Source organism: Rhinopithecus bieti, unplaced genomic scaffold, assembly GCF_001698545.2.
Source record: "Rhinopithecus bieti isolate Rb0 unplaced genomic scaffold, ASM169854v2 scaffold_44965, whole genome shotgun sequence".
NCBI classification, from domain to species: Eukaryota; Metazoa; Chordata; class Mammalia; order Primates; family Cercopithecidae; genus Rhinopithecus; species Rhinopithecus bieti.
Genome location: NW_016818013.1, coordinates 403,712 through 425,178, shown reverse-complemented (window position 1 = coordinate 425,178; position 21,467 = coordinate 403,712). Strand labels below are relative to the sequence as shown.

General features: G+C 38.8%; 1 pseudogene; it reads left to right on the top strand.

The window, feature by feature from the left end:
- The window catches only part of LOC108518262 (coiled-coil domain-containing protein 144A-like), a 62,847-nt pseudogene that overhangs the window by 37,209 nt on the left and 4,171 nt on the right, over positions 1–21,467 (top strand).

The window sequence follows — 21,467 nt, the reverse complement described above, 5'->3', positions numbered from 1 at the left end:
AAGTGAGAGAGAACATGTAGTATTTGGTTTTCTGTTCCTGCATTAGTATGCTTAGGATAATGGCTTCCAGCTGCATCCATGTTGCTGCAAAGTACATGATTTTGTTCTTTTTATGGCTATATAGTGTTACATGGTGTGAATGTACCATGTTTACTTTATCCAGTCCACCTTTGATAGGCTCCTGGTTGATTCCATGTCTTTGCTATTGTGAATAGTGTGGCGATAAACATACAAGTGCATGTGTCTTTTTGGTAGAATGATTTATATTCCTTTGGGTATATACGCAATATTGGGATTTCTGGGTAGAATGGTAGTTCTGTTTCAAGTTGTTTGGGAAATCACCAAACTTCTTTTCACAATGGCTGAACTAATTTACATTCCCACCAGCAGTGTATAAGTGTTCCCTTTTCTGTACAACCTCACCAGCATCTGTTATTAAATATTTTTGACTAATAGCCATTCCAACTGGTGTGGGTTAGTCTCTCTTTGTGGTTTTGATTTGCATTTCTCTAATGATCAGTGATAGGGATCTTTTTTTGAAATGTGCTTACTGGATGCATGTATGTCTCCTTTGAGGAATATCTGTTCATGTCCTTGGCCCACTGTTTTATGGGGTTGTTTGTTTTTTCTTGTAAATTTGTTTGTTCCTCATAGATGCTGGATATTAGTCCTTTGTCAGATGCATAGTTTGCAAAAATCTCCCATTCTGTAGGTTGTCTTTTTACTCTGTTGATAGTTTCTTTTGATGTACAGAAGCTCTTTAATTAAGTCCCATTTGTCAATTTTAGCTTTGTGTTTTGTTTTTTGAGACAGGGTCTTACTTTGTCGCTCAGGCTAGAGTGCAGTGGTGCAAACACAGCTCACTGCAGCCTCAACCTCTTGGGCTCAAGCGATCCTCCTGCCTCAGCCCTCCAAGTAGCTGGGGCAGCACGTATGTGCCAGCATGCCTAGCTAATTTTTGTATTTTTTGTTGAGACAGGGTTTTGCCATGTTGTCCAGGTGTTCTCAAACTCATGGATTAGGGAGGGATCCCTCCGCATCAATATTTTGGAATAGTTTCAGCAGGATTGAGAACAGCTTTGGTTCTGATTCAGCTGTGAATCCATCTGGTCCAGGCCTTATTGTGGTTAGTAGACTTTTTATTATTGCTTCAGTTTCAGAACTTGTTACTGGTCTGTTCATGATTTCAGTGTTTTCCTGGTTCAGTCTTGAACATTTTTGTGTTTCCAGGAATTTATCTGTTTCCTGTAGAAATTCTAATTTGTGTGCATGGAGGTGCATGGAGGTGTTCATAATAGTCTCTGAGGATCCATTTTATTTCTGTTGGATCGGTTGTAATGTCATCTGTGTCATTTCTGATTGTGCTTATTTAAATATTCTTACTTTTTGGTTAATCCAATTAGAAGTCTATCAATCTTTTTTATTCTTTCAAGGAATCAATTTTTGTTTATCCTTTGTGTGGGTTTTGGGGTTTCAGTGTCATTCAGTTCTGCTCTGATTTTAGTTAATTCTTTTCTTCTGCTAGCTTTGGGGTTATTTTCTTATTTTTTGGTTCCTCCAAGTGTAATGTCAGATTGTTAATTTCAGATCATTCTAACTTATTGGCATTTGCATTTAGCACTGTAAACTTTCCTCTTAGCATTTCTTTTGCAATATCCCAGAGGTTTTGATATGTTGTGTATCTGTTTTTGTTTATTTTGAAGATTTTTTGTTTCTTATTTAATTTCATTGTTTACCCAAAAGTCATTCAGGAACAAGTTTTTTAACTTCCATGTAATTCTGTGGTTTTGAGATATCTTGGTATTGATATGTTTTTATTGCAGTGTGATACAAGAATGTGTTTGGTATGATTTTATTTTTTAATTGATGGAGACTTGCTTAATGGCCAAGCATGTGGTTGACCTTAGAGTATGTTCCATGTGCACATGAGAAGAAAGTATGTTCTATGGTTTGGGGATAGAGTGCTCTATAGATGTCTGTTAGGCCTAATTAATCAGGAGTCAAACTTAAATCCAGAATTTATTTGTAGGTTTTGTCTCAGTGGTTTGTCTAATGCTGTCAGTGAGGTGTTAAAGTCCCCTATTCTTATGTGGCTCTCTAAATTTTTTCATAGGTCTGGAAGTACTTGTTTTATGAATCTGGGTGCTCCAATGTTGGGTGTGTATATATTTAGGATAATGAAGTCTTCCTGTTGAATTGAGCCTTTTATCATTATGTAATGCTTGTCTTTGTGTGTTTTTTTTTTACTGTTGTTGATTAAAGTCTGTTTTATCTGATACAAGAATAGTGGCTGGGCGCAGTGGCTCAGGTCTGTAATTCCAGCACTTTGGGAGGCCAAGGCGGGCGGATCATGAGGTCAGGAGTTTGAGACCATCCTGGATAATATGATGAAACCCCATCTCTACTAAAAATACAAAAATTAGCTACTTGGGAGGCTGAGGCAAGAGAATCACTTGAACCTGGCGGCAGAGCTCGCAGTGAGCCGAGATCACACCACTGCGCTCAAGCCTGGGTGACAGAGCAAGACTGCATCTCAAAAAAAAAAAAAAAAAAGAATGGCAACCTTTACTCTTTTTTGCATTTTATTTGCATGATAGATCCTTCTTCATTCCTTTACACTGAGCCTTTGCATGGTATTGTATGTGAGATGGGTTTTGAAGACAGCCAATGGTTGTTTTTCATTTTTGTGTTCAACTTACCACCCTGACTTTTGAGTGGAGCATTTAGACCATTTAATTTGAGGTTAGTACTGGTATATGAGATTTTGATCCTGTCGTGATATTGTTAGCTGGTTGCTCTGTGTTCTCCATTGTGTAATTGCTCTGTAGGATCTGTGGGCTATGTACTTAAATCTGTTTTTGTGATAGCAGCTATTGTTTCCTTCCTTTATGTGTTTGTAACTCCCTTAAGAATTTTGTTTGTTTGTTTGTTTGTTTTTGAGACAGAGTCTCGCTCTGTCGCCCAGGCTGGAGTGCAGTGTTGCGATCTCTGCTCACTGCAAGCTCCACCTCCCGGGTTCACACCATTCTCCTGCCTCAGCCTCCCAAGTAGCTGGGACTACAGGCGCCTGCCACCATGCCTGGCTAATTTTTTTGTATTTTTAGTAGAGACAGGGTTTCACTGCGTTAGCCAGGATGGTCTTGATCTCCTGACCTCGTGATCCACCCGCCTTGGCCTCCCAAAGTGCTGGGATTATAGGTGTGAGCCACTGTGCCCAGCCTCCCTCAAGAATTTTTTATAACACGTCTAGCAGTAATGAATTCTCTTAGAATTTGCTTTTCTGAAAAAGTTTTGTTTTTCTACTTTACTAATGAAGCTTGGATTGGCAGTATATGAAATTCTTGGTTGAAATGACTTTTTTTATTTTAGGATGCTGAAAATAGATTCTCACTCTGTTCTGATGTGTAAGATTTTTGTTGAAAAATCCACTGTTAGCCTGTTGGAGTTCCCATTGTATGTCATCTGACCCTTTCTCTAGCTGCCTTTAAGACTTTTCTTTCGGCTGGGAGTGGTGGCAGACGCCTGTAATTCAAGCACTTTGGGAGGCCGAGATGGGCAGATGACCTGAGGTCAAGAGTTCGTGACCAGCCTGGCCAGCATGGCAAAATCCCGTCTCTACTAAAAATACAAAAATTAGCTGGGCGTGGTAGCAGGTACCTGTAATCCCAGCTACTCGGGAGGCTGAGGTGGGAGAATTGCTGAACCTGGGAGGCGGAGGTTGCAGTGAGCCGAGTCACACCACTGCCCTCCAGCCTGGGTGAAAGAGCAAGACTCTGTCTCAAAAAAATAAAAAATAAAAATAAGAAATTTTTCTTTCACTCTACTCTTGGAAAGTGTAATTGACTTTGTGTCTTTTATACATGTGATCATCATGTATAATGTTTTGTCTCCAAAGCTTTGTTTAAAGAATGATTATTTACTTGATATTTTGGTTTCTCTCTGAGGTTGAGGCATTTTTTACTGCATCTACTTGGCCATCTTGTCCCCCGTAAAAACATCACAGATATTTTAATACAGATTGCATTGAATCTATAGATTGTTTTGGGTAGTATGGTCACTTAACAGTGTTAATTCTCCCGATCCATGAGCATGGCGTATTTTTCCATTTGTGTGTCCTTTTCACTTTCTTTCATCGTGTTTTGTAGTTTTTCTTGTAGAAGTTTTTCACCTAGGATTAATTTGTTCCTAGATATTTTATTATTTTTTTAGCTGTCATAAACAGGATTTCTTTCTTGATATCTTTTTCAGCTAGTTCATTATGGGTGTATAGAAATATTTCAAATGCTATTGGCTTTATTTTTGTATGTTGATTTTGTATTCTGCAACTTTGCTGAATTCATCAGTTTTAAGAGGTTTTCTTGGGTGGAGTGTTTAGGTTTTTCAGTATATAAGATGGCGTCATGTGAAAAGAGGGATAATTTGACTCCCTCTCTTTTAATTTGGATGCCCTTTATTTCTTTTTCTCACCAGTTGCTCTGGCTAGGAGTTCTAATACTGTGTTGAATAAGAGTGGTCAAAGTAGGTATCTTTGTCTTGTGCTGGTTCTTAGAGGAAAGACTTTCAGCTTTTCCTCATTCAGTGTAACGTTAGCTGTGAATTTGCCATATATTGCCTTTATTGTGTGTGCTGAGGTATGTTTCTACTATGCCTAGTTTGTTGAGAGTTGTTACAATGAAGAATGTCGAATTGTATCAAATGATTTTTCTGTGTCTATTGAGATAATTGTATGGTTTTTAATCTTCCTTCTGTTGATTTGACACATCCCATTTATTTACTTGTATATGCTGAAACATCTTTGCATCACTGGGATAAATCCCATTTGATCATGGTATATTACCTTTTTGTGGTGTTGTTGGATTGCTTTTGCTAGTATCTTGAGGTTGTTTGCATCTCTGTTCTTCAGGGATATTGGTCTGTAGTTTTACTTTTGTGTTGTTGTCTGCTTTTGGTTTTGGGGTCATGCTTACCTTGTAGAATAACCTGGGGAGAAATTGGAATAATTTCAGAAACTTGGTGTTAGCTTTTCTTTAAAAGTTTGATATAATTCAGCATTAATGTTGTAAAGTTTTGGACCTTTATTGGGAAAGCTTTTGTTGCTGATTTAATATTATTACTTGTTATTTGTCTGCTCAGGTTTTCATTTATCTTCGTTCATTCTTGGTAAGTTATACAGTTCCCAGGATTTATCCATTTTCTCCAGATGTTCCAATTTGTTGGCATATAGTTATTCATAATCGTCTTTCATGACCCCTTGTATTTCCCTGTTATCAATTTTAGTATCTCCTTTCTTGTTTCTGATTTTGTTTCCTTGTTTTTTTTTTCTCTTTTTTTCTTGTGTAATATTAGCAGTTTATCAATTTTGTTATCTTTTCTGAAACCAACTTGTTACCAAAATCCTTTGTATTTTTATTTTAGGCTCTACTTCATTGAGTTCTCTTCCTTTATCATTTTTTTTCCTTCTACTAAGTTTGCATTTGGTTTGTTCTGGCTTTTTTTTATTCCTTTGGGTGCATTTTTAGGTTGTTTATTTGAAGGCTTTCTAATTTTAGATGTGTTAGTTACTGTAAACTTCCATTAACAGCTTTTGCATTTTTTCACAGGTTTTGATGTGCTGTTGTTTCCATTTTCATTTGTTTTGAAAAATTGATTTTTTCTTAATTTGTTCATTGACTCTGGTCATTCAGGAGTATGTTAGTCTGATATAGATTCCCTTGTATCTGACTGGGTGTTTTTCTCTTGCTTTTTTTAGAATTCTGTCTTTTTGACTTTTGACATTTGACTATGATGTGACTAGAAGACCGTTTTAAATTGAATTTATTTGGGGTCTTTTGAATATCTTTATCTAGATGTTTATATTTCTCACAAGACATGGAAATTTTTTGGCTATTATTTCATTAAATGGCTTTTCTATGCTTTTCCCCATCTATTGTCCTTCTGAACCCCAGCATTCAAAAAATTTTTTGCCTCATCATGTCCCATACGTCATGTAAGCTTTCTTCATTCTTTTTTTTTTTTTGAGACAGAGTCTTGCTCTGTCGCGCGATCTTGGCTCATTGCAACCTCCGCCTCCCAGATTCAAGGGATTCTCTTGCCTCAGCCTCCCGAATTACTGGGAATACAGGCACGTGCCACCACACCTGGCTATTTTTTGTATTTTTACTAGAGACAGGGTTTCACCATATTGGCCATGATGGTCTTGATCTCTTGACCTAGTGATCCACCTGCCTCGGCCTCCCAAAGTGCTGGGATTACAGGCGTGAGCCACTGCATCCAGCCTCTTCATTCTTTTTCGATTTTTATTTTTCTGGCTTGGTATAAAGATCTGTCTTCAGGTTCAGAAATTCTGTCTTCTGATTGATCTACTCTACTGCTGAACTTCTCAGGCATTGATTTTATTTATTGAATTATCAGTTCCTGGATTTCTGTTTGCTTCTTTTTAATGCTATCTATGTCTCTGTTCAATTTCTTATTTAGATCATGAATTGTTTTCCTGATTCCTTTGTATTATCTATGTGTGTTATTTTGTGTCTCACTATGTTTCCTTAAGATCATTATTTTGAATTCATTTGTAGGCATTTTGTAGACTTCCTTTTCTTTGGGATCTGTTACTGAAGAATTACTGTGTTCCTTTGGAGTTGTCATGTTTCAGTGCTTCTCTTCCTGTTTTTCATGTTTCTTGTGTTTTTATGTTTGTATCTGTGCAGCCGTGGAAATAGTCACTTTTCCATGTTCGGGGCCGGCTTTCATAGGGAAAGACACTTTTTTTGTAGATGAATCTATATTGTTGGTTGAGTGTGGTGTTTTGGTATTGAGTGTGGTAGTGGTGACTGTATGGTGGGCACATTGGTGTCGTCTCCATTTGCTTATGCTTTGAAAAAAGCTGTAATCAATGTCAGCAGTTTCTGTAAGTTCCTCAGTGGCTCAGGCTGCTACTTGGGGGAGGCTGTGGTGAGGCCTTGATGGGCATGGGGAGGTCAGCAGTCTGGTCCTCAGGCATTTTGGTGGCATACATGGGTACTAGTACTGGCAGTACCAAGCCAGGCATGCCAGTCCTTGGTAGCAGTGGGTTGCCTCGGTGGGTTGGTCCTGGGGCCTCCAGGTAGTGGGTGCCGGGATAGGAGGTGGCAGTGGCATGACAGTCCTAAGGACCCTGGGTGGAACTTGTGTTACCTACAATGACAATAGCAGTGAGGGGCCAGATCCCGGGTAGCATGAACGAGCAGTGGTAATGGTGACAGCAGTCTGGCTGGGCATTTTCCTGGGCCCCTGTGTGGCACATTTGGGTGGGTTTCTACAGCCATGGGTAGGGCAAGTTTGTTTATGGGTTCACTGAGTGCACATGCAGGAAGCTTTGTCAGTGGCTGATGGGGCAGCCCTGTCCTCAGGCTCTGGAGGCATGTGTGGGTGCCAGTGGGGCAATGGAATTGTTCTCAGGCCCATGGACAGTGTGTAGGGACACTTACAGAAATAGAGATGCCAATCCTCAGTCCCCCAGAATACAGGCACTTGTGGTGATGGTGGTCGATGGGGCAGGCCTGTCTTCAGGCCCCAGAGTGCACATAGGCCTGGGGAAGATGGGCTCATCCTTCAGGCCCTGGACGGCATATGTAGGCACTGGCAGCAATAGTGGCAGTGGCAAGCAAGGTGACCTTGTCTTCAGGCTCCCATATGGCTCACACAGGCACTGCCCCTGGTGGGTTGGGCAGGCTGGCTTTCAGGATTTAGGATGGTGCACATGTGAGAGTCAGTCCTCAGGCCTCCTGAAGGTATACACGGGTGTGCAGCAGTGCTGCCCCTGGAGGGGACAGAGTTGTTGGTGGCAGTGGCCTCAGTCAGGTGGCTCTCAGGCTCTGAGAGCACACACTTATGATTCCTTTGTCCTAGAGTAGCTTTTCTGGTGTAGGGTGTTGCAAGGTTAGGGTTTTGGGGACCCAGCCACATCAGCTGTTGTGGGTCCAGCTGGCGCATGATGCCACAAGTCCTGTCTGTGAATACTGTGAAATGTCACTGGGGCTCCACTGAATGTGGAGATGTAGGAGCTGTTGGGTCTCTGGGCAGGATGTAGTCTGGTAGTGGGGGGTGGGTTGGGCTCTTAAACAGATGCTGATTTAGGTGCTACAGCCTGAGTCTCAGGGTGAGTGGGACAGGCTTCCACTAACAGTCTCTTTGAAGCCCTTTCAGCATTCATTCTTACTCTTCTCTAGGTCCTTTCAGCTTCTCCCTAGCTCCTGGCCCAATGGTATCCTGCCGTGTTTTAGTAGTATCTTTTAATGGCAGTAACCCATATTTAGTGTCAGTATCTGTATGTTACCTATTGCCGTGTAATACATCACCTCAAAATTCAGTGTCTCCAGACAGCATCTATTTTGTTCACAATTTGCAGTTTTAGGAAAGGCTCAGTGGGGCCAGCTCACTTTCTCTGATATCAGATGAGGTGACTTCAAACTCTCCAGTTTGAAGAATCATTGAAAATATTAAAGTCCTGTTGATTTGCCTGTGTGGCAGTTGAAGCTGGCTTTTGGCTGGGAAGTGAAGCTGGGGCAGTCAGCTGGAACACCTACATGAGGATTCATCATGTGGCTCAGTCTTCCTCACAATGTGGTGGCTGGATTCTAAGAACAAGCTTCCCTGGAGAGAAAGTCAGGTGAAAGCTTTATTATAATACATTTTCTTATCCAGTGTTAGAAGTCACACCCAGTTCTGCCATATGATGTTCACTAGAAACCAGTTACCAATGCCAGCTTGTATTCAGGAGAGGGAATTTCATGGGAGACATGTCCAACAATTAGTAGTGGTGTGACTCCACTTAACTTTTTTAAATAAAATATTCATTCCATCTAAAGGAAAAATTATTCTTTCCAACTCAGTAGCACTGAAATTTTAGCAAGATCTTTTGTTATTGTTTAGTATGGCACCCTTACTTTGTGTAAAGTAACAGAGGATTATAAGATTGTGCTATTGAATTCAGACATTTTTGTTCAGAAAAATTGTATGGATCATCATGCTGTTGAACTTTTATACTAGGAGATATAATTGCTGCTTAACCCCAAGAATCATTACTCCTTGAAATGTAATTCAAATTAGCATAAAACATTTATAGTTCAGAAAAAGGCGTATACCACTGGAATCCACATTTACAGGATTTACAAATTAGAGTCTTATTTTCAAAGTTTTATTTTGGGAGCCATGTATTGACTGAGACCTAAATAATTCAATATGATTTCCCTGAAACCTCTTTGGAATTTATGGAGAATGACAATGTAGGGGAAAGAGTAAAAGTCTTTGTAGTAAGGGGTGACATAGAGGCATTATAATAGAAAAAGGAGTGTAAATATTGTATGGCACAAATGATGACAGTAAAGAATACATTTTTGTGACTCCTGGTGGTTTTAACTTTCTTTTTGATTTTGTGAATAACTCAAGGGTCCAAATATTATGAATCTACTACAGTATATATTACATTTTATTGCAGCTGAATTTCTTTCAAAAGTAGTTATTGGTTTTGTGTTAGACCATTCTCGGCCTTCCTCCTTCATTACCAAACTATTGTATTTTACTCATGCAGGTTGATCTTCCAGAAGCATGGAAAACTGCATCTTCAAAATGTCTACATCTGGATGCAGAGAATGAAGTTCTTCAACAGACGTTAAACAATATAGAAGAATATAGAAGAAATAATGAAGACAATACAGAATATGGAAACAATGCAGAAGAAATACGAAAACAATAAAGAAGAATTGTGAAACACTACAGAAGAAGAATAGGCAGTTAGCACAGGTAGTATTAAACCTCAAAAGTTATATGGAAAGAAATATGTTAGAACATGGTAAAGCTGAACAATATAAATGAGAGATGAAAGAGCGAGCAAGACAGGAGATTGTAGAAAAGTTAAGCCAATCTCTTCTTGCAGGTTGTTGTGTTTACCTGTAATGTGCTTTCATTCATTTCACAGCAGATTATATTTTGGATATACACATTGTATGTGTTTTCCCTACTTACCTTTATAGCAATTTGTTTGGTAGATTTTAAGAAGGATGGTAGTAGCTGTTTCTTCCTTTAAATAATTTTAGTTCCCATCATTATTATAACTAAGTTGATCTGCCATAATAATGATTCTTATTAGAGAATCCTTTGCTTACTAAGACCAGTTGGCATAAAACAAGATGAAGAGAGAAATAAAACATTTGTGATTTAGAAATTAAACCATATTCTTGGATTGTTCTTAAGTTATATTGTTCAAATTTTAAATTTAAAATTGATTCTATTATGCTCTGGAGTATCACATTGCATAAGTACGACCATAAGAATGACTCAGTTTTTTTTACAATTCAGATTAAGTTGTGAATTCAGTTGATACTCATGATAAATATATTAAATTTTAGCTTCTTTTTAAAAAATACCTAAAATCACTCTCTGAACCACTGACTCAAAACTAAATGAAACAAATACACAACAATTATTCAAGTGATAATTACTATTAAAATGTCTCTTTTAAATGCTCATTTTAGACATAAGCAGCATCTCAAGAAGAGTTAGAGCAGTTAAGAGAAGACAGTATTACTTCACTGAAAAGTCAGATGAAACTCTGAGTTAAAGATCTGGAAGCCAAACTCTCCAAAGTGAAAACTTCACAAGCAGACTTTAATAACAGTGAATTGGTAAACTATAAGCAGCTCTATCTGGAAGAATTAAAAATTAGAGGATCCGTTCAGGCGCAGTGGCTCACACCTGTAGTCCTAGCACTTTGGGAGGCCGAGGCAGGCGGATTATGAGGTCAGGCACTTGAGACCAGTCTGGCCAACATAGTGAAACCCCATCTGTACTAAAAATACAAAAAAATTAGCTAGGCGTGGTGGCGGGCACCTGTAATCCCAGCCACTTGGAAGGTTGAGGCCAGAGAATTGCTTGAAGCCAGGAGGCAGAGGTTGCTGTGAGCCGAGATCGCTGCAGTCCAATCTGGGCAACAGTGCAAGACTCCGTCTCAAAAAAAAAAAAAAGAAAGTTAGAGGATCCTTGTCAGGTGAACTAAATAAGTCAAGACACAGAATCACTGAAAATAAATTAAGCTCCTTTATTTGCCGTCAAAACATAACTTTTAGTGAGACAGGTTTCTGAGATTCGTGGGAAGTCAAAGCTAACTGGATTCGACAATTTTCAAAAGTGGTATTAGTAGATGAACTTACCTTTAAAATGTTACTCTGGGACAGTTCATGTGCCTCCCCTGTTTTGAGGTTTTATGTGGCATTTTTCCCTTAATATTCTCATGTAGTTAACCTGCTCTATTAGGTTTTCAGCTAAGTATTTTTTATCTTTATAATTTAGACAGTGATAGTATCATAAAATTGTTAGTCATCATTCCCCTAAATAGAAATATCAACAAATGTAATTATTTTCTGAAAGATGACAAAGCAAGAGTCAAGTACTACTATTCTGGGCACATTCTGGCACTCAGTAAATTTCCTTTCCTTGGTTGTGATCTATCTTGGGTATTATCATTAGAGGGTGCCTTGAGACAACAAATACTGTATAGTTTTTCCACTCCACATAAAGGCATACTTCTGAAATAGGGAATGATTAACATTAGGCTGAAGGGAAGTATAATTCACAAAGTGGTGAAAAATAACACCTTGGTCAGCCTGAGGGGGGGTGTGGAAGACAGAAAGCGCAGGTCCCACCTCTGATGCCTGGGCCACAGTGTTCGGAGCTAATTGCCTTTGGAGCTGCTTTAGTTGTCTTTGATCTCAGCTATCTCATTCTACCCCAGGAGTTGTTGTTCTGTGATATGGTTTGGCTGTGCCCCCACCAAAATCTCTACAGTTCCTATAATCCCCATGTGTCGTGGGAGGGACCCAGTGGGAGGTAACTGAATCATGGGAGCGGTTCCCCAGCCCCAGCTGTTCTCCTGATAGTGAGTGAATGCCCCTGAGATCTGATGGTTTTGTAAGGGGCTTTTCTCACTTTGCTCGGCACTTCTCTCCTGCTGCCCTGTGAATCAGTGACTTCCACCATGATTGTAAGTTTCCTGAGGCCTCCCGAGCCATGCAGAACTGTGAGTCAATTAAGCTTCTTTTCTTTATAAATTACCCAGTCTTGGGTATTTCTTCTTTCTCTGTATTGAAAACGGAGTAATACACTCTGAATAATTCCTCAGTGGCAAACCCTTAATTTTTCCCAGACAACGGGTTAAATGTAAAAGGCTGGTGAAAATGATTGCTCAGAGATGTCTTTGAGAGATAGGTTTCCAAAATCTTCTCACTGGTTTACTAAATACAAGTATTTCTAGCATTTTTGAACTTTGTTTATTGTATAATTTAAGAAGTACAACATGATGTTTTGATATGTTTATATGCACAGTGAAATGGTTATTATAGTTAAGAAAATGAACATATTCATCACTTCACATAGTTACCCTTTAAATGCAAGTATTTTTAATGGAATCCCTAAGAATCTCATAGGTAGAGCCATTCCAGAAAGCAGGAAGTATTATCTGTTAAGCCATACATTATTGAAAGCCTTTTCCCTCTCCTCCCTATTTTGAATGACTTGTTTGCTATAAATCCCCCTAGAAATATACGTACTTCTTCAGAACAATTTAAAAACTATAATTGCAGCCAATAGGCATGCTCTAATACATTTTTGGAGTTAAAACATGACTTATGGTATATTCCACTTACTCTTATGGCAACTTTTAAAATGCTGCAAGTCATTTAGGAAAAAAATGAAATACTAAGCATTTGTCTTTTGCAATCTTCACAGAACTAATGACATGCTAGCAGACGTCAGCACCCTACCTCCTGTGAAGAAAGAGCAGACCAGATCTTTAGTCACTGTTCATATTAGGAGGCCAGGCTTAGAGTCACTGTGTGCCGGAAATCTTAATGATAGTTTGGGTCTCAACAAAAGCCATTTTCCAAGAGAAAACTTAAGTATCTCTGCCTCAAGCTCACAACACAGAGACCTGTTTGTTGAAGGTCAGTTATATTATCTTTTATCCTTTGGCTTTCAGATTTCTGATATAATTATTGCATTTTATTTGGAGAGCTGTTTGTCTTATGCATGGAAGTAGAGGTCGTAATTATCTGTGTTAATAGAAAGAGGAAACAGAAATTCTTTTTTCTTTTTTTTTTTTTGAGACGAAGTCTTGCTCTGTCACCCAGGCTGGAGTGCAGTGGTGTGATCTCAGCTCAGTGCAACCTCCACCTCTAGAGTTCAAACGATTCTCATGCCTCAGCCTCCTTAGTAGCTGGGGTTACAGGCACCCACCACCACACCCGGCTAATTTTTTTGTATTTTTAGAAAAGACAGGGTTTCACCGTGTTAGCCAGGATGGTTTCAAACTCCTGACCTTGTGATCCACCCACCTTGGCCTCCCAAAGTGCTGGAATTACAGGCATGAGCCACAGCACATGGCCAGAAACAGAGATTTTACAGTTATATTTAAGTCTGTGGAACTCTCATTTTCCAGAGATACCCATTTAACTTTATTCAATAATTGTAACTGAACTGACACATTTTAATTTGTGTTGAAAACTCCATTTAAGTTACATTTTAGAAATGGAATGTTATTGCCTAACAGCTAAAGGTGTACTTTGGGATGCTTACTTTGTAGTTGATTTTAGTTTGTTTGGGGTTAATAACACCTTTAAAGTTTTCCTGCACCATCTCAAGTTTTCTACCTCAAAAATGTGAATGAATGGTATCCAAAATTTAACCACATGCAATGTTCATTATTTAAAGGAATCCAAGATAATATTTTTATTAATTACATGAACCTGTATTACTAAAAAAGATTAATTTCTATTTTTTTAAGTTAAGCTTTGTGTCTTTCTTACAAGTGTATCCTTAATTGCTATTGTATTTACAACATTTTACTTCCAATTATGTGGTCAATGTTAGACTAAGTGCAGTGTGGTGCTGAGAAGAATATATTCTGTTGATTTGGGGTGGAGAGTTCTGTAGATGTCTATTAGGTACACTTGGTCCAGAGCTAGTTCAAGTCCTGAATATCCTTGCTAATTTTCTGTCTCACTGATCTGTTAATAGTGACATTGGGGTGTTAAAGTCTCCCACTATTATTGTGTGGGAATCTAAGTCTCTTTGTAAGTCTCTAAGAACTTGCTTTATGAATCTGGGTGCTCCTGTATTGGGTGCATATATATTTAGGATAGTTAGCCCTTCCTGTTGCATTGATCCCTTTACCATTATGTAACGCCTTTCTTTGCCTTTTTTGATCTTTGCTGGTTTAAAGTCTGTTTTATCAGAGACTAGGATTGCAACCCCTCCTTTTTTTTTTGCTTTCCATTTGCTTGGTAAATATTCCTCCATCCCTTTATTTTGAGCCTATGTGCATCTTTGCACGTGAGATGGATCTCCTGAATACAGCACACCAATGGGTCTTGACTTTTTATCTAATTTGCCAGTCTGTGTCTTTTAATTGGGGCATTTAGTCCATTTACATTTAAGTTAATATTGTTATGTGTGAATTTGATCCTGTCATGATGCCAGCTGGTTATTTTGCCTGTTAATTGATGCAGTTTCTTCATAGCATTGATGGTCTTTACAATTTGGCATGTTTTTGCAGTGGCTTGTACCAGTTGTTCCTATAGATGTTTAGTGCTTCCTTCAGGAGCTCTTGTAGGCAGGCCTGGTGGTGACAAAATCTCTCAGCATTTGCTTGTCTGCAAAGGATTTTATTTCTCCTTCATTTATGAAGCTTAGTCTGGCTGGATATAAAATCCAGGTTGAAAATTCTTTTCTTTAAGAATGTTGAAAATTGGCCCCCACTCTTCTCTGGTTTAGAGGATTTCTGCAGAGAGATCCTCAGTTAGTCTGATGGGCTTCCCTTTGTGGGTAACCCAACCTTTCTCTCTGGCTGCCCTTAACATTTTTTCCTTTATTTCAACCTTGGTGAATCTGATGGTTATGTGTCTTGGGGTTGCTCTTCTCAAAGAGTACATTTGTGGTCTCTGTATTACCTGAATTTGAATGTTGGCCTGTCCTGTTAGATTGGGGAAATTCTCCTGGATAACATCCTGAAGAGTGATTTCCAACTTGGTTCCATTCTCCCTGTCACTTTCAGGTACACCAGCCAAACTTAGGTTTGATCTTTTCACATAGTCCCATATTTCTTGGAGGCTTTTTTTCATTCCTTTTCATTCTTTTTTCTCTAATCTTGTCTTCACACTTTATTTCATCAAGTTGACCTTCAATCTCTGATATCCTTTCTTCTGCTTGATTGATTTGGCTATTGATACTTGTGTATGCTTCACGAAGTTCTTGTGCTGTGTTATTCAGCTCCATCAGGTCATTTATGTTCTTCTCTAAACTGGTTATTCTAGTTAGCAGTTTCTCTAACCTTTTTTCAAGGTTCTTAGCTTCCTTGCATTGGGTTAGAACATGCTCCTTTAGCTCAAAGGAGTGTGTTATCACCCACCTTGTGAAGCCTACTTCTGTCAATTCATCAAACTCATTCTCTGTCCGGTTTTGTTCCCTTGCTGGTCAGGAGTTGTGATCCTTTGGAGGAGAAGAGGTGTTCCAGTTTTTGGAATTTTCAGCCTTTTTGCACTGGTTTTTCTCATCTTCATGGATTTATCTACTTTTGGTCTTTGATGTTGGTGACCTTCGAATGGGGTTTTTGTGTAGATGTTCTTTTTGTTGATGTTGATGCTCTTTATTTCTGTTTGTTAGTTTTCCTTCTAACAGTCAGGCCCCTCTGCTGCAGGTCTGCTGGAGTTTGCTGGAGGTCCACTCCAGACCCTGTTTGCCTGGGTATCACCAGTGGAGGCTGCAGAACAGCAAAGGTTGCTACCTGTTGCTTCCTCTGGAAGCTTCATCCCAGAGGAGCACCCACCAGATGCCAGCTAGAGCTTTCCTGTATGAGGTGTCTGTCGACCCCTGTTGGGAGATGTCTTCCTATTTGGCCATCTTCAGAAGCATTTTTTACAGTACAACTTTATGGCATTAAGCACATTCACAATGTTGTCACATTCACTCTTATATTCTGATTTTTTCCTGTCTTTGTAAAAATGTCATTTTATTTTAAATTTCAGGATATGTGTGCAGGACATGAGGTTTGTTATGTAGGTAAACGTGTGCCATGGTTGGTTTGCTACACCTATCAGCTTATCACCTAGGTATTAAGCTCCACATGAATTAGCTATTAATTTTGATGCTCTCCCTCCCCCTGCTCCCCTGATAGGTCCCAGTGTATAGTGTTCTCCTCCCTGTGTCCATGTATTCTTATTGTTCAGCTCCCACTTGTAAGTGAGAACATGTGGTATTTGGTTATCTGTTCCTGTGTTAGTTTGCTGAGAATAATGACTTCCAGCTCTATCCATGTCCCTGCAGAGGACATGATCTCACTCCTTATAATGGCTGCATAGTATTCCATGGTGTATAGGTACATTTTCTTAACCAGTTAATCATTGGTGGGCACTTAGGTTGATTCTGTGTCATTGCAATTGTGAATAGTGCTGCAGTGAACATACACATGCCTGTATCTTTATAATAGAATGATTTATATTCCTTTGGGTATATACCCAGTAATGGGATTGCTGGGTCAAATGATATTTCTGGTTCTGGGTCTTTGAGGAATTGCCACACCGTCTTTCACAATGGTTGAACAAATTTACATTCCCACCGACAGTGTAAAAGTGTTCCTATTTCTCCACAGCCTCACCAGCATCTGTTGTTTATTGACTTTTTAATACTCACCATTCTGACTGGTTTGAGATGGTATCTCATTGTGGTTTTGATCTGCGTTTTTCTAATGATCAGTGATGTTGAGCTTTTTTTCATATGTTTGTTGGCTGTATAAATATCTTCTTTTTTTTTGAGATGGAGTCTCGCTCTGTCGCCCAGGCTGGAGTGCAGTGGCCGGATCTCAGCTCACTGCAAGCTCCGCCTCCCGGGTTTATGCCATTCTCCTGCCTCAGCCTCCTGAGTAGCTGGGACTACAGGCGCCCGCCACCTCGCCCGGCTAGATTTTTGTATTTTTTAGTAGAGATGGGGTTTCACCGTGTTAGCCAGGATGGTCTTGATCTCCTGACTTCGTGATCCGCCCGTCTCAGCCTCCCAAAGTGCTAGGAAATATCTTCTTTTGAAAAATGTCCATTCATTTCCTTTGCCCACTTTTTAATGAGGTTGTTTGTCAATTTGTTTACGTTTCCTTGTGGATGCTGGATATTAGACCTTTGTCTCAGGTGGATAGATTGCAAAAGTTTTCTCCCATTCTGTAGGTTGTCTCTTCACATTGATAGTTTCTTTTCCTGTTCAGAAGTCTTTTAGTTTAATCAGATCCCATTTGTCAATTTTTGTTTTTGTTGCAATTGCTTTTGATGTTTTCATCATGAAATCTTTGTCTACGTCTATGTCCTGAATGGTCTTGCTTAGATTTCTTCTAGGGTTTTTATAGTTTGGGGTTTTACATTTAAGTCTTTAATCCATCTTGAGTTAATTTTTCTATAAGGTGTAAGGAATGGGGTCCAGTTTTTCTGCATATGGCTAGCCAGTTTTCCCAGCACAATTTATGAAATAGGGAATCCTTTTCCTATTGCTGGTTTTTAATCAGGTTTCTGTAAGATCAGAGGGTTACAGATGTGCAGTCTTATTTCTGAGTTCTCCATTCTGTTTCATTGGTCTGTGTGTCCATTTTTGTACTAGTACCATGTTGTTTTGATTACTGTAGCTTGGTAGTATAGTTTGAAGTCAGGTAGCATGATGCCTACAGCTTGTTTTTTTTTTGTTTGTTTTGTTTTGTTTTTGTTTTTTGTTTTATTGGGATCGTGTTGGCTATATTGGCTTTTTTTGGTTCCATATGAATTTTAAAGTGGTTTTTTCCAATTCTGTGAAAAATGTCAATGGTAGTTTAATGGGAATAGCATTGAATCTATAAATTACTTTGCTTAGTATGGCCATGTTCAGGATATTGATGCTTCCTATCCATAAGCATGAAATATTTTTCCATTTGTTTGTGTCCTCTTTGATTTCCTTGAGTAGCGGTTTGTAGTTCTCCTTGAAGAAGTCTTTTATTTCCCTTGTTAGTTGTATTCCTAGGTATTTTATTCTTTTTGTAGATATTGTGAATGGGAGTTCATTCATGATCTGACTGTCTGCTTCTCTATTGTTGGTGAATGCATATGCTTGTGATATTTGCACATTGATTTTGTATCCTGAGACTTTGCTGAAGTTGCTTTTCAGCTTACGAAGTTTTTGGACTGAGACAATGGCATTTTCTAGGTATAGGATTATGTCATCTGCAGACAGAGACAGTTTGACTTCCTCTCTTTCTATTCAAATACTATTTATTTCTTTCTTTTGCATTTATTGCTTTCTACTGCCCTGACCAGAACTTCCTATTATGTTGAATAGGAATGGTGAAAGAGGGCATCCTTTCCTTGTGCTGGTGTTCAAGGGGAATGCTTTCAGCTTTTGCCCATTCAGTATGCTATTGGTTGTGGGTTTACAATAAATGGCTCTTATTATTTTGAAGTATGCTCCATCAGTACCTAGTTTATTGAGAGTTTTTAATGTAAATGTTGAATTTTATTGAAGGTCTTTTCTGTATCTATTGAGATAATAATGTGGGTTTTGTCTTTAGTTCTGTTTATGTGATGAATTACGTTTACGTGTATTCATTTGCATATGTTGAACCAGCCTTGCATCCCAGGGATGAAGCTGACTTGATTGTGGTGGATAAGCTTTTTGATGTGCTGCTGGATTTGGTTTGACAGTATTTTATTGAGGATTTTGGCATTGCTGTTTATCAGGAATATTTGCCTGAAGTTTTCTTTTTTTGTTGTATCTCTGCCAAGTTTTGGTATCAGGATGATACTGCCTCATAGAATGAGTTAGGGAGGAGTCTCTCCTTTTCAATTTTTTAGAATAGTTTCAATAGAAATGGTACCAGTTCTTTTTTGTGCCTGTGGTAGAATTCAGCTGTTAATCTGTTTGGTTCTGAGCTTCTTTTTGTTGGTAGGCTACTTATTTCCACCTCAATTTCAGAACTTGCCATTGGTCTATTCAGGAGTTTTATTTCTTTCTGGTTTAGTCTTGGGACAGTGTATGTCTCTAGGAGTTTATCCATTTCTTCTAAATTTTCTAGTTGATTTGCATAGATGTGTTTATAGTATTCTCTGACCTTTGCTTGTTTTCTTCTCAGCTCAGTGGTGACATCCCCTTTATCTTTTTTATTGTACTTATTTGATTCTTCTCTCTTTTCTTCTTTATTAATCTGGCTAGTGGTCTGTTTTATTAATTTTTTCAAAACACCAGCTCCTGGATTCAATAATTTTTTTAAGGATTTTTTCTTTCCCTATCTCTTTCAGTTCTGCTCTGATCTTGGTTATTTCTTGTCTTCTACTAGCTTTGGGGTTTGTTTGCTCTTGGTTCTCTAGTTCTTTTCATTGTGATGCTAGGGTGTCGATTTGAGAACTTTCTGCCTTTCTGATGTGGGCATTCAGTTCTATAAATTTCCCTCTTAACACTGTTTTAGCTGTGTCCCAAAGATTCTGGGATGCTGTCTCTTTGTTCTCATTGGTTTCAAAGAACGTCTTGATTTCTGCCTTAATTTCATTATTTCCCCAGAGTCATTCAGGAGCAGGTTGTTTGATTTATATGTAGTTGTGTGGTTTTGAGTGAGTTTCTTATGTGAGTTCTAATTTGATTGTGCTGCAGTCTCAGAGACTGTTACGATTTCAGCTCTTTTGAATTTGCTAAGGAGTGTTTTAGTTTCAATTATATTATCAATTTCACAATAAGTGCCAAGTGGTGCCGAGAAGAATGTATATTCTGTTGCCCTTGGGTGGAGAGTTCTGTAGATATCCATCAGGTTCACTTTTTCCAGAGCTAAGTTAAAGTCTTGAATATTCTTGTTAATTTTCTGTCTTGATGATCTAATATTGACATTGAGCTATTAAAGTCTCCCACTATTATTGTGTGAGAGTCTAAGTCTCCTTGTAGGCCTCTCATATGAATCTGGATTCTCCTATATTGGGTACATATATATTTACGATAGTTAGCTCTTCTTGTTGAATTGATCCCTTAACCATTATGTAATGCCCTTCTTTGTCTTTTTTTGATCTTGTTGGTTTAAAGTCTGTTACATGAGAAACTAGGATTGCAACCTGTGCCTTTCTGTGTTTTTTATTTGCTTTGTAAATTTTTCTCCATTTCGTTATTTTGAGCCTATGTGTGTCTTTGCATGGGATATATCTCTTGTGTACAGCACACTGATGCATCTTGACACTTCATCTAGGTTGCCATTCTGTGTCTTTTAACTGGGGCATTTAGCCCATTTGCACTTAAAGTTAATATTGTTATGCGTGAATTTGATTCTGTCATCATGATGCTAGCTGGTAATTTTGCAGACTTGTTAATGTTATTGCTTCATAGTGTCCTTGGTCCCTGTGCTTCAGTGTGTTTTTACAGTGGCTGCTACTGGTTTTTCCTTTCCATATTTAGTGCTTCCTTTAGGAGCTCTTGCAAGACAAACCTGGTGGTGACAAATTCCCTCAGCATTTGCTTGTATGAAAAAGATTTTATTTATCCTTCACTTATGAAGCTTAGTTTGGTCAGATATGAAATTCTGGGTTGGAGATTTTTTTCTTTAAGAATGTTGAATATTGGCCCCCAATCTTTTTTTTTTTTTTTTTTGAGATGGAGTCTTGCTCTGTTGCCAGGCTGGAGTACAGTGGCATGATCTCAGCTCACTGCAACCTCTGCCTTCCGGGTTCAAGCGATTCTTCTGCCTCAGCCTCCCAAGTAGCTGGGACTACAGGTGTTCACCACCGCGCCCAGCTAACTTTTTGTATCTTAGTAGAGACAGGGTTTCACCATGTTGGCCAGGATGGTCTCGATCTCCTGACCTCATGATCCACCCACCTCGGCCTCCCAAAGTGCTGGGATTACAGGCTTCAGCAATTGTGCCTGGCCGGCCTCTAATCCCTTCCAGTTTATAGGTTTCTGCTGAGAGATCTGCTGTTAGTCTGATGGGCTCCCCTTTGTAGTTGACCTGGCCTTTCTCTCTGGCTGCTCTTAACATTTTTTTCTTTATTTCAACCTGGGAGAATCTGATGATTATGTGTTTTGGGGTTGATCTTCTCATGGAGTATCTTACTGGGGTTCTCTGGATTTCCTAAATTTAAATGTTGGCCTCACTTGCTTGGGGAAATTCTCCTGGATGATATCCCGAAGTATGTTTTCCAACTTGGTTCCATTCTCCCTGTTTCTTTCAGGTAGCCCAATCAGTTGTAGGTTTGGTCTTTTTACATAATCCCATAGTTCTCAGAGGTCTTGTTTGTTCCTTATCATTCTATTTTCTCTAATCTTGTCTGCCTGTCCTATTTCAGCAAAATAGTCTTCAGGCTCTCAAATTCTTTCCTCTGCTTGGTCTGTTCTATTCTATTCTATTATTGATACTTGTGTTGCATTGTGAAGTTCTCACGTTGTGTTTTTCAGCTCCATCAGGT